Below are 10,685 nucleotides of genomic sequence, written 5' to 3'. Positions count from 1 at the left end.
TTGTTTAGAGTAGGTGTGGCCTTGTTGGAGAATGTGTGTCACTGTGGGGATGGGCTTTGAAGCACCACTCAGTTTGGAAGAGACAGTCTGTTCCTGGCTTCCTTTGGATAAAGATGTAGAACTCTCAGCTCCTCCAGGACCATGCCTGCCTGCATGGTGCCATGCTTTCTGCTATGATGATAATGGACTGAAGCTCTGGAACTATATAAGTCAGCTCTAATTAAATGTCCTTTATAAGAGTTGCCTAGGTCATGGTGTCTCTTCCTAGCAATGGAAACCCTAAGACAATAATTAAAAGTGAAAAGTATTTGAAGAGTAAGATCATGAGAAGATTAATTCATTGAATATTTGAATTATTTAACATTTATGTGAATTATGTAATATAAATTAGGTAATATTTCAAAGAACATTTTTGTGTGTATATAGGTTTGTGTGTATGTGTGTGCGATGCATTCATGTGCATATGTCTATATGTGCAGAGGCCATACGACAATATCGGGGCTCTTCCTTAATCACTTTTCCATCTAATTTTTAGGAATAGTGTCTCTCACTGAACTTGGAGCTCACTGATTGGGTAGACTTGCTGGTTAGAGAGCTGAGGAATCCTCTCTACCCCTTCCCACACTGGGATTACAGGTACATGTTAAGTCTCTGGCTTTTAACGTGGATGCAAAGACAGGATCTGAATTCAAGTCTTTTTTTTTTTAACTTTTTATTGGTTCTTTATCAATTTTGCATCATGTACCCCAGTATAACTCATATCCCTTTCTCCTATCGTCTACCCTCCACCCTTGCAAACTCCTCCCAACAGTGAAAAAAAAAAAGATCTCATCATGGAAGCTGTAGAGTGTCATGGTTTTTCCCTTTATTCACACGTCTTTGCTTGCAAATGTTTATGCCAATGACTTCTTGGTCTGGTATGAGGCCTCTGGCTTCTGCTATTCTATCGATAGTGAACCTCACTGGGATTCTCTCAGATATCTTGTTGCCCTGTGTCATGGAAATCCTGTAGTTTTGGATGTACTCCAGCAGTTCATCAATGGGTAGATAGGCCAATTCAAAGCCCCAAGAGTTATTTGCTCTGGTCAGTTCATTGGCTCTCCTGTTCTTATGCCCTCAAACTGGCTCACTAGTAACCCCACCCCAGTCCCTCAACCAGTGCCAGCTCTATTCTGCTGCCCAGAGGAAGTGCAGGGCCTACTCTCTTGAGTATTGCAGCTAGTGATAGAAATGATCATGAACTCAAGTCTTTATGCTTATGTGGTAAACACTTTGACTGGAGCAACTGTGAAGTCCTCAAAATAATACAATTCTATATAATGTTACAAATTATTTATAAAGTATTTGAAGAATTAAGTATATATCATGGACATGATACACACTACTTTAAAAAGAACATGCCTTAAATGTTAAATTATTTCATCAAGTTTTTATAATTTCATCTTAATATGTATAACTTAAAATTCAGAATAACTTTCTTTATTTTTAGCTACTATTGAAGCTTCCTGAATTCTTTTTACTCTGCTTATTTTCTATCCTCCTTCACCCTGCTTTGATAATCAGTGATTATGTCTCTTTACAGGTGTATCTGTAGCTTTTTAGTGTCTGTAAATTCAGGGTCACTGAGTATCCATTATTTGATCTTTAGATTAAACATGTAGGAACTCAGGAAGTACTAGTAGAAAGAAAAGAAAGAAAAGAAGAAGGGAGAGGGAAGAGAAATGAAGAGAAATGGGACAGAGGGGAGGAAAAAAAGAGTGTTAATAGCAGATTCTCATATTTGAAGAACGTCAAAGATCAACAATGTTGTCCATTTACTTAGACATTAGTGGCACTTACCTCCCGAGGTTTTTGAGTATTGAGAATTACATGTCCTCCAACAAGAAATGTCCCCACACAGATACCCCCTTTACTTATGTTCTTATTCATCCTTCAAGTAGAACGTACTGAGCACAGAGAAGTGCAAGTAGAACACAGGTCCTGGGACTCTCAGTTCCAAGGTTCACACTAGATATTCTTTCTATTCCCCATAGTCAACCGGGAAGCCAGTTTTTATTAAACACCTCAGAGAATGAGTTATATAAAGCTCTTGAGTGAGAATAATCTTTGGGGTTATACTTCTGTTTCCCCGAAGAAAGGAGACATTTATGATGCCTTGCCAATCATCAGCTTGTTAAAATACTTAACACAAATATACCTTCTAATGAAAAACCAAGTGACTGAGTGGAGAATTCACGCAGAGCCCTTTGCAAGTATCAGTTACACAAATGATTTTTCTTGTTATTCTCTTGAGTGGAACAAACAAAAGTTATTATAATTCCTCCCTCTCAGAATCCAAGAACCACCAATATTGTATATCATTTATTTTCTCAGGGAATATTTTTGGAAATAACTTCTGCCATTGTGGGACAGAGAAAGGAAGACATGTAAGATTTTGACACTTTTGTGAGGGTGGTCGTGGTTTTGACTATTCCTGTCAAAAGGTCCATGGAGCTTATTTATTTATTTATTTTTGAATGAAATAGAAATCTGTCGTGTTTCCTGTGCCTCTTTATATTCAGTCAACTAGCTGAGTCACGTACAGATTCCTTAGCAAGTGTGTGGTGTTTCCAGAACTCATCTACGTTTAGTCCATTCAGCTAGGGGTCAACTGGTGTTGAATGAACCTTGGAGTATAGGCAGGGAAAAACCCTGGCTTGGGAATCAAAAGCATCATGGTTGCGATCTAGCTCACTAATGAGCAACTGCAAAAACCTTTAATTCCCATGAACTTCAGTTTTCTACAAAATTGACTTCCTACTTCTCTCTTACGGAGTTAACATGTGCTTTAAGACCAAAAGCTAGATATGGAGAGAACATAGTTCGTGTTTTTGCTATGCACTAGGAACACAGCAAATGGCTCTGTTTCCTGGATTCCCCATATATTAAGGAAGGAAACAGGCGAAAGACAGAGGTCAGAGAGACTGAGAACCAGGGATTTAAATCATTGAAGGCTACCAGCAACCCTGCCTTGACTCCCGAGCATGTGCTGCACTTTAACAGCAGAGTTCAAAGCAATTATTCGCTAACGAGGTTCACCATTAAAATCCTTTGGAAGTGGGCCTGGACTTCAAGTTCACATTCTGCGCTAAGATGAGCCTGAAATTCAGATTCTGACTCAGAATTTTGCAATAGAGTCCAGAAGTGCATGTTTTTTTTTTTTTTGTGATATGGAGGCTCTTAACATAGGTTACATGACAAGAGGAGACTATCCATTTCCCAAAGAGCATGCTTGTGCAATAAATACATTGGGTTGAGCGAAGCAGAAGCACATGCTTATTTTGGTTAGGGAGAAGATGGCTGTTCCCTGAGAGGATAGAAGGGTGCTAAGGTTCATCCCAGAAGCTAGTGATTGCTAGTGTATTGTTGAAGAGGGTGATTTGGATGCCAAAAGTAAGATTCCCTAGCCACATTGCTTAGAGAAGCCCTGAGTACTATACAACGACAGTGTGTCATGGTAGTCCAGGTGGTGGAGATTGTGAGCAGGAGGATTGCCAGTTTGAACATCCCTTTTCCTTCTTGTTGAACCTTATTTTTTGGATGCAACAATAAGAGTTAGGTCAGGGTGGTGGTGGCATACACCTTTAATCTCAGCACTCCAGGAGGCAGAGGCAGACCAATCTCTGTGAGTTCAAGGTCAGCCTGGTCTACAGAGTGAATTCTAGGATAGCCAGGGCTATATGGAGAAGCTCTGTCTCAGACCAAAAAAAAAAAAAAAAAAAAAAAAGACATAGAAAAAGAGAAGAGTTATGCCATTAGGTGGCTAAGTGAGAAAGACTCCTCTTCCATTGAGGATAATAGAAGGCCTAGAGGGAATGCTGTAGGCTCTTTTGCTCTGTAACCTTTCTGCTTGCATAGCATTCTTCTCCAGAATAGAAAATGCTCAAAAATCACAGCTCAGAGAAGTAGAGAGGAGCAGCCCAAACCAGACACTGTATTAATATATGCCTAGACCTTGGGGGATGGGTTGGGGTGAACTATTTAAAATAATTTACATTGGCCATAAATAACCTGGGGGGGTATTTGGTTAAGGCAGCACAAATAAACAGAGGGATGGACTCAGGATAGACCAATGAAATGTTAGAGCATTGTGAGAGCAAGGACTCAGGTGACAGGGGACATTATCATTTTAGTTAAAATTACTGGTGGAGATCTCCAAGCTCCTTGACTTTGTGCTCTGGAGGAATGAGGAGTAAGAGGTGAAGAACCTCATTTTTCTCTGGGTTTAGGCCTCTCATCTACTGAAAGGTTGCTTTATTTGATAGCCTCAGTCCGTGGCTCCTTTTCTCTGGAACCCTGCTGAGGTCAAACAGAGAGATCCCATACCTTACTGGATGATTCTGTTTTCCCCAGAGAGAATCCCATCATCAACTGTGCTCAGTGGAATGGATGGATGCACCTAACTATTGGATGAAATAAAGTCCTACCATCAAAAGAGGCTGAGAGACAGTTGAGACACCCAGTAAGGAAGAGGAGACTTCCTCACAGCGATTTTCCCCCATCTCTGGATGCTAAACAAGCTGTGACATATTGTGAGTCTCCAGGAGACAGTTTGAAGTTTTCTCTGCCAAAATTTCTGACCACAGTCCTTGCATTAACTGTTGTCTGGTTGTCTGTCTGTCTGTCTGTCTGTCTGTCTGTCTGTCTGTCTGTCTGTCTGTCTCTTACACACACACACACACACACACACACACACACGGATATATATGCACAATTCTAGGGTCATACCAAGGGCCTCAGATACACAGATACATAAGGCATATACTTTATCACTGATCTATCTTTCCGGTCCCTCTTTTGCTTTGAAGTGATAGGAGAATCCAACTGAGACAGGCATAAAGGGAACTTTCTGGCTCCCATAGCCATAAAGCCCAGGCTTTGTTGAGTCCAGAGGTCTCCAGTGATGTCACCACTGTTTGTCTCTTTCCATCTTTTGGCTCAGCTTTCCTCTGGGCTGGCTTGGTTTTCACAGTCTTTCTCCATGTGGTGGTCCTTGGCAGCTCACGGTTTGCATCATACCCACAGCTATAAATTTCGCTGTGGAAAAAGCTTCACCAGAGAACTGAGCTTATCTTAAGTGAATCATGTTTGAATTTAGAAGTGTTTAAAATCCTAAATAATTAAGTTAAGATGATAGAAATACAAAACATAAGTCCCAAATACCCTGTGTTTTGTGAGAAAGCCTTCTTAATCACAGCCTATGGTACTGGTGCAAGTTTAAGGCAGAATGCAATTGCTGAGTGGAAGCTATTCTTCAGAAAGACTAAAGCACATGGGAATTTAACTGCTTCTCAATTCTTGATGGTTTTCTCATCCCAATCTCCTGCTTTATAATGTACCACGTTTTCTTATTGCTTCCGAAGTCTACAAGTTAATGAGATAATGCATCAACATACTGGAGTGAGCATCCAACTGACTCGTACTTTTAATTAATATACTACTTAAATGAACTCTGGTATGGGTGCATATATTGTATATCTGTTTGTGTATGTGCGGGTATGAATGCATATATGTTCATGAGTCTATGTGGAACCCAGAGGTCAAGATCAGGTGTCTTCCTCAATGACTACCTGTTTATTTTTGAGACAAGAGTTTTTCGGTGAACCTGGAACATGACAATTTAGCTAGACTGGCCAGCACCCCTCAGCGATCCTCCTGTCACTGCCTCTTTAGCACCGTGGTTACAGGCACAGGCTGCTCTGCTTGGCCGTTATGTGGCTTCTGGAGATCCAAACTGAAATCTTCCTGATTGCTTTAGATACACTTTATCACTAAGCCATCTCCTAGCTTAAAAATTTCTGCCCATTACTTCTATTCATAAGTCTATTTTTAAGTAATTATTTTGTTTAAAAAAAACTGTAGAGACTACATCTACTTGATTTTTTTTCTTTTTAAATTAGTTTTCAACTTTTAGATCTATGGCTAGATGCTGAACGCATTTGACAGTGAATCAAGGATTCTTTATCAGTGTTCCAAATTGCTTCTAAATCATCCGCATCACCAAAATGGCAAGCGCCGCTGAGCAGCCAATACGGAAGGGCCTTGTGTAATTGGTCAGCTAGTAATCGTTTCCACATTCAAGCTGGGAACAGCAATGACTTTATTTTTATAGATAGGATATTTTGAAGCAGGGGTTCCTTTTTCTAACCTAAGGAAGTGATTAAGGTAAGTTAGAGACTTACTTCCTTGAAGAAGGCTCATGCCTCTTCCCACCTATTTGTTCCATCGTCATGGCCAACTAGGAAGAAAACCGCATGACGGTCATTAGAGATTTTTTTTTTTCTGGGACAGTACTTGGTATTCATCAACAATACCTTGAGAAATTTCACGAGACTTTAACACAGCCGTTCTTAATCTGTAGATTGAGTCCCCTTTGGCAAACCTCTGTTTCCTAAAATATTCACATTAGGATTCATAACAGTAGTAAAACTACAGTTATCAAGTAGCAATGAAAATGATTTTATGATCAGGGCTCACCACAACATGAGGAACCGTAGTGAAGGGTTGCTGTGTTAGGAAGGTTGAGAACCACTGCTTTAACAGTTTTTGAATCAGTAAAGGAAGATCCTAAGATGTGGAACTGTAAACAATTGGGTACTACTGCCTTCATTGCTTGAAACTACTTATTATACACATGGAATGCCTAAGTGTACATTCTTTGAATTATTTGATCAAACAGAATACTCTGCAAGGTGATGGTCTTTATAAAAGTGATTTATTTGACACAAACCTTTCTTTCCCATTACAAGACCCGTCTGTGCAGCAGCTAGCATTAATTGCCAACAGCTCTGCCCAGGTGAGGCAGTTCAGTCTTCATGATAGCAACGTGAAGGAAGTAGCCATGTTTTTTTTATAGTCAGTTTGACAGAGAGAGAAATTTGAGAAGTAAGGAGGTCAACGGACTAATGGTTCCTAGCTAATGAATGGCAGAACTGGCTAGGCAATCTAGCACAGAGGAGAGCAAATGATATTAGACACTGTGTGAACTTCACTATCAATTACACCAACTGGCAATACTGCCTGAAGCACAACAATCAATGGAACTTTCAAAATGGCCTCCATCGTGCTAGAGCCTACAAGTGCATGCACATGCATGCTAGATCACGATTGTCTCATGGTTCTGCACATTTTTAGCAATTGCATGGCTGTTGTTCTTCTGGCTTGGGTTACAAAGACGTTTAACAAAGCTCCCATAAATAAGAGACCGAGTAAATAAAACATCTCATATTTGTACTGTTACACTAATAAGCTTAATAACAATAATCCAAAAAAACATCTGCAATCATAAAATCAAAACTTCATTACCATTTCAATGCAGTTACTGCAAATCCTCAGGTTAGCCAGTACGCCAGCTGTGTCCTGGTGCTTCACAACACAAAACAGCAATTCATTCCAAATTACCACTCTCTGTTAGTGACTCTTGCTCTTTGGCTCCCTTCCCACACACTCCTGCTGTTCGGGTCTATTGTTTCTCCTCTCTAGGAGCTTTTTGCTTCCTGGGAAAGCTTGAAAGATTGTCTTGTGAAAAATCAGGCTAATCTAGCTTTCGGTATTCCCATGTCCTCCAGCAATTGGACACTCTCAACTTTCCCTTTGGCCATTGGCATTTCACAAACAAATTCTGCAAGGTGTTTAGGAGACCTCTGCCGAAGAGGGCAGTTAGAACTCACAAAACTTGCGTTGTTTCCTGGCTTTGTGAAGTGAACTAGTCCAAGATACAGATAATGAACTTCCTTCTCTCTGTAGGGGCTGTGAATTTGAGAACCCCCCCCCCACCTCCGTTCTTCCTGCCATGGGCCTCTAAATCATCAAATTCCATATCAAATTACACAGAGCTTCCCTCTGAGAGTTTACGGGCTTGGAACAGCAGGTTGAAATCCAGATTGGGGGAAAAAATGAAGGTTGTTCTTTGAGTCAAATGTTACACATATACTGGCTCATAGAAACTTTATACCACTTAAGAGTTCTACTTAATAGGCAGTTTATTTTTATGCTGCAAAATACTTATCTATTCTCTTTCATCTGGAGCTTAAACTTTGCAACCCTTGAGTACAAACGAAGGGTTGAAATGAGAGTATATTTGATCTTAGTTTTACTGGCATGTAAGATTTCAGGAAAGCATTGTCCTTCGAAGTAACTCTTTCAGTGCAGAACATAAGCCAAGAAATTTAGTTCTTCTGAGAATATGGAGCCCCCAAATTCTTACAATAGGCCATTTAATTTGTGTGTGTGTGTGTGTGTGTGTGTTAACACTTTCTATAAGTAAGTACACTGTCTCTGTCTTCAGGCACACCAGGACAGGGCATCAGATCCCATTAGAGATAGATGGTTGTGAGCCACCATATGGTTGCTAGGAACTTAACTCAGGACCTCTGGAAGAATAGTCAGTGTTGTTAACCACTGAGCCATCTCTCAGCCCCAACACTTTCTATTATGCTGTCATTGTGTATGTTATTGTGTACAGATGACTATACACTATTTTTCAGGTATCCTGGGCATTTCTTGTAAAGCATCCTGTCAGATCTGTATCTTGGAGACTTTATGGAGCAGGAAGGCATCTTCTTGGAGCTGGGGGCTCACTTTGATGAAGAACATCCCCTTGAAATCCAGACTAGACCAGAGGCTAACCCTAACGGCACATACTACAAGTACCTTAACTCTTTGGGGATATATCTCTTTGACATACCGAGCATCTTTCCTAAGCAGTCTGTTACACAGAGTTACTACACCAAAATCAAATGGTAAGAAGGTAGAAGACTCTGTTTGGTCCTGTTATATGTATAGAGATAGCTGCTGTAGAAAAGTGGTAATAAACATAACAGTTGACTAATTTTCATAGGTTGAGCTCATTAAACTTAATATCAAGGGCTAATTTAAATATTGGACTTTTTTAAAAATCAAGAAGTATAGACACCTTGACTGACTATAAAAGTTAAAAGGTGAGGATAAAATATTGTGTTGTGGAGTTTCTTTCTTCACCAATAGCTCCACGTAATCCTCTCTTTTTCAGATGGTAAATGGTGTGACCTGGGTTCAAGCTAGGAAGACACAATGACACCTGTTGATGTAGTTTATCCACAGATCCACATATCGTTGGTTATAGAAATCTAATCTCTAAAAATAGACTGTGAATGAATGCAGGCATTCTTTAGCAACAGAGTCAGCTCAATGTGCTTGGTTGGCTAACTTGTAGCATCTGAAATGATGATTTTTATGAGGTCCCTCTGAGAAAGCCATGGTCCTTTTGGCGACATCTTTATCAATCCTATTAGCTATTAGATGATATTTTCATGATGTGTGAGAACTCCAAGAAATAAGATTCAAGCTAAAAGGCTGGAAGGATTTATTTTGAATTTACTTTATGTACCCTTGCATTGTTATCTGCAAAATATCACCTTTAAGATATCACTGTAAATCTGTCAATTTTTCCCATGGATTTTTGCTAACTGACTAGATTCAACATATGCCACTCATAAAAAATGGAATGGTAGATCTTATGATTCTGAACACCAGCTGTTCATGCTGTTCATCGTATGAGACATGGATTCTGGGAGGAAGGAAAATTTGAATAGAGAATGAACCACAGATTTCATGACTCTGTCATTTTACAGGGCCTGATGTTCACCATTTGTACATATAAGATAGAAATGATAGTTAGTTACAGTACTATCTACCTCATGAATGTCTGTTCTTTGCTAATAAGAGGCAGAAAAGGAGTGGATACAGAGGGAAGGGATCGTGGGGAGGATCTGGGAGAAGTGGAGGAGAGGAAATTATAATCAAGATATGTAGTATGAGAAAAGAATGTATTTTCAATAAAAGGGAAAATAGTAATAAAAATATTTTATGACAATAAAAATAAATATATGATACAATACATTATATGTATAAAATAAATACAAAGATAATAATGCAAACTTTTAAATTACTTTTTACTATTATTATTGGAATAGTAATAATTCAAGTAATAGCCTCTTATTTGAAACAAGCCTTCTATGAAAAGCCCTCACGGTATAATGTACACCCATACACAAAAGTTCATTTTTGTTTAGAAAATAATTGTATACTAGATATATATTAAACCTCTGTAGAGACTTGGCTTTATTTTATACAATGTATACTGAATTGACCAAATAGAATCTATATTACCTATATTACCTATCCATATTAATTTGAAGGGCTGAATACTGTTAGATATAAAAGTAAAGGGAGATGATTGATTCTTTTTGAAGAAAGCCTTCACTAAAAAAGTAAATAATATTATGCCCTATAAAAGAGAAGATCAGATTCATACTTCTTAGTTTTCAGAATTACATCTGACAAGTCTTTCTATAGCTTTCTATATATTTCTTTGTTGACTTTTCTCTCTCCACATATTTGTGTTCTTAAAATTGAATCCAGCGCCTTGCACATGTCAGACAAATACTTTATCACAGAGCTATAGTATAAGCTTTCCACACAGCCTTTTTTTCCTAAAAACAATTTTAAGATTATAATTTAAATATAACATTTTTCTCTTCCTTAATACATACGTACTCTGAAATAAAACCAGGTCAGTCCATATAATGCCATCTCCGTGTGTATGTTTAGGGTTGACCAGTTGTCCCGAGACAACCAGAAGGTGTGTTCTTCCCTAGTGAAGTGTA

The 10,685-nt window shown here is 38.9% G+C and overlaps 1 long non-coding RNA gene across 1 annotated transcript; it reads left to right on the top strand.

Moving 5' to 3' along the window:
- Window positions 1-541: 541 nt before the first annotated feature.
- LOC114634413 lies at window positions 542-8,724 on the top strand. The gene is made up of 3 exons (XR_003713324.1): window positions 542-636; window positions 4,393-4,571; window positions 8,526-8,724. It is a non-coding gene; the product is annotated as an uncharacterized LOC114634413 (long non-coding RNA).
- The last annotated feature ends 1,961 nt before the right edge of the window (window positions 8,725-10,685 follow it).

Source organism: Grammomys surdaster, unplaced genomic scaffold, assembly GCF_004785775.1.
Source record: "Grammomys surdaster isolate TR1022 unplaced genomic scaffold, NIH_TR_1.0 958, whole genome shotgun sequence".
Taxonomy (NCBI): Eukaryota; Metazoa; Chordata; class Mammalia; order Rodentia; family Muridae; genus Grammomys; species Grammomys surdaster.
This window is presented reverse-complemented; position numbering and strand designations above follow the sequence as displayed.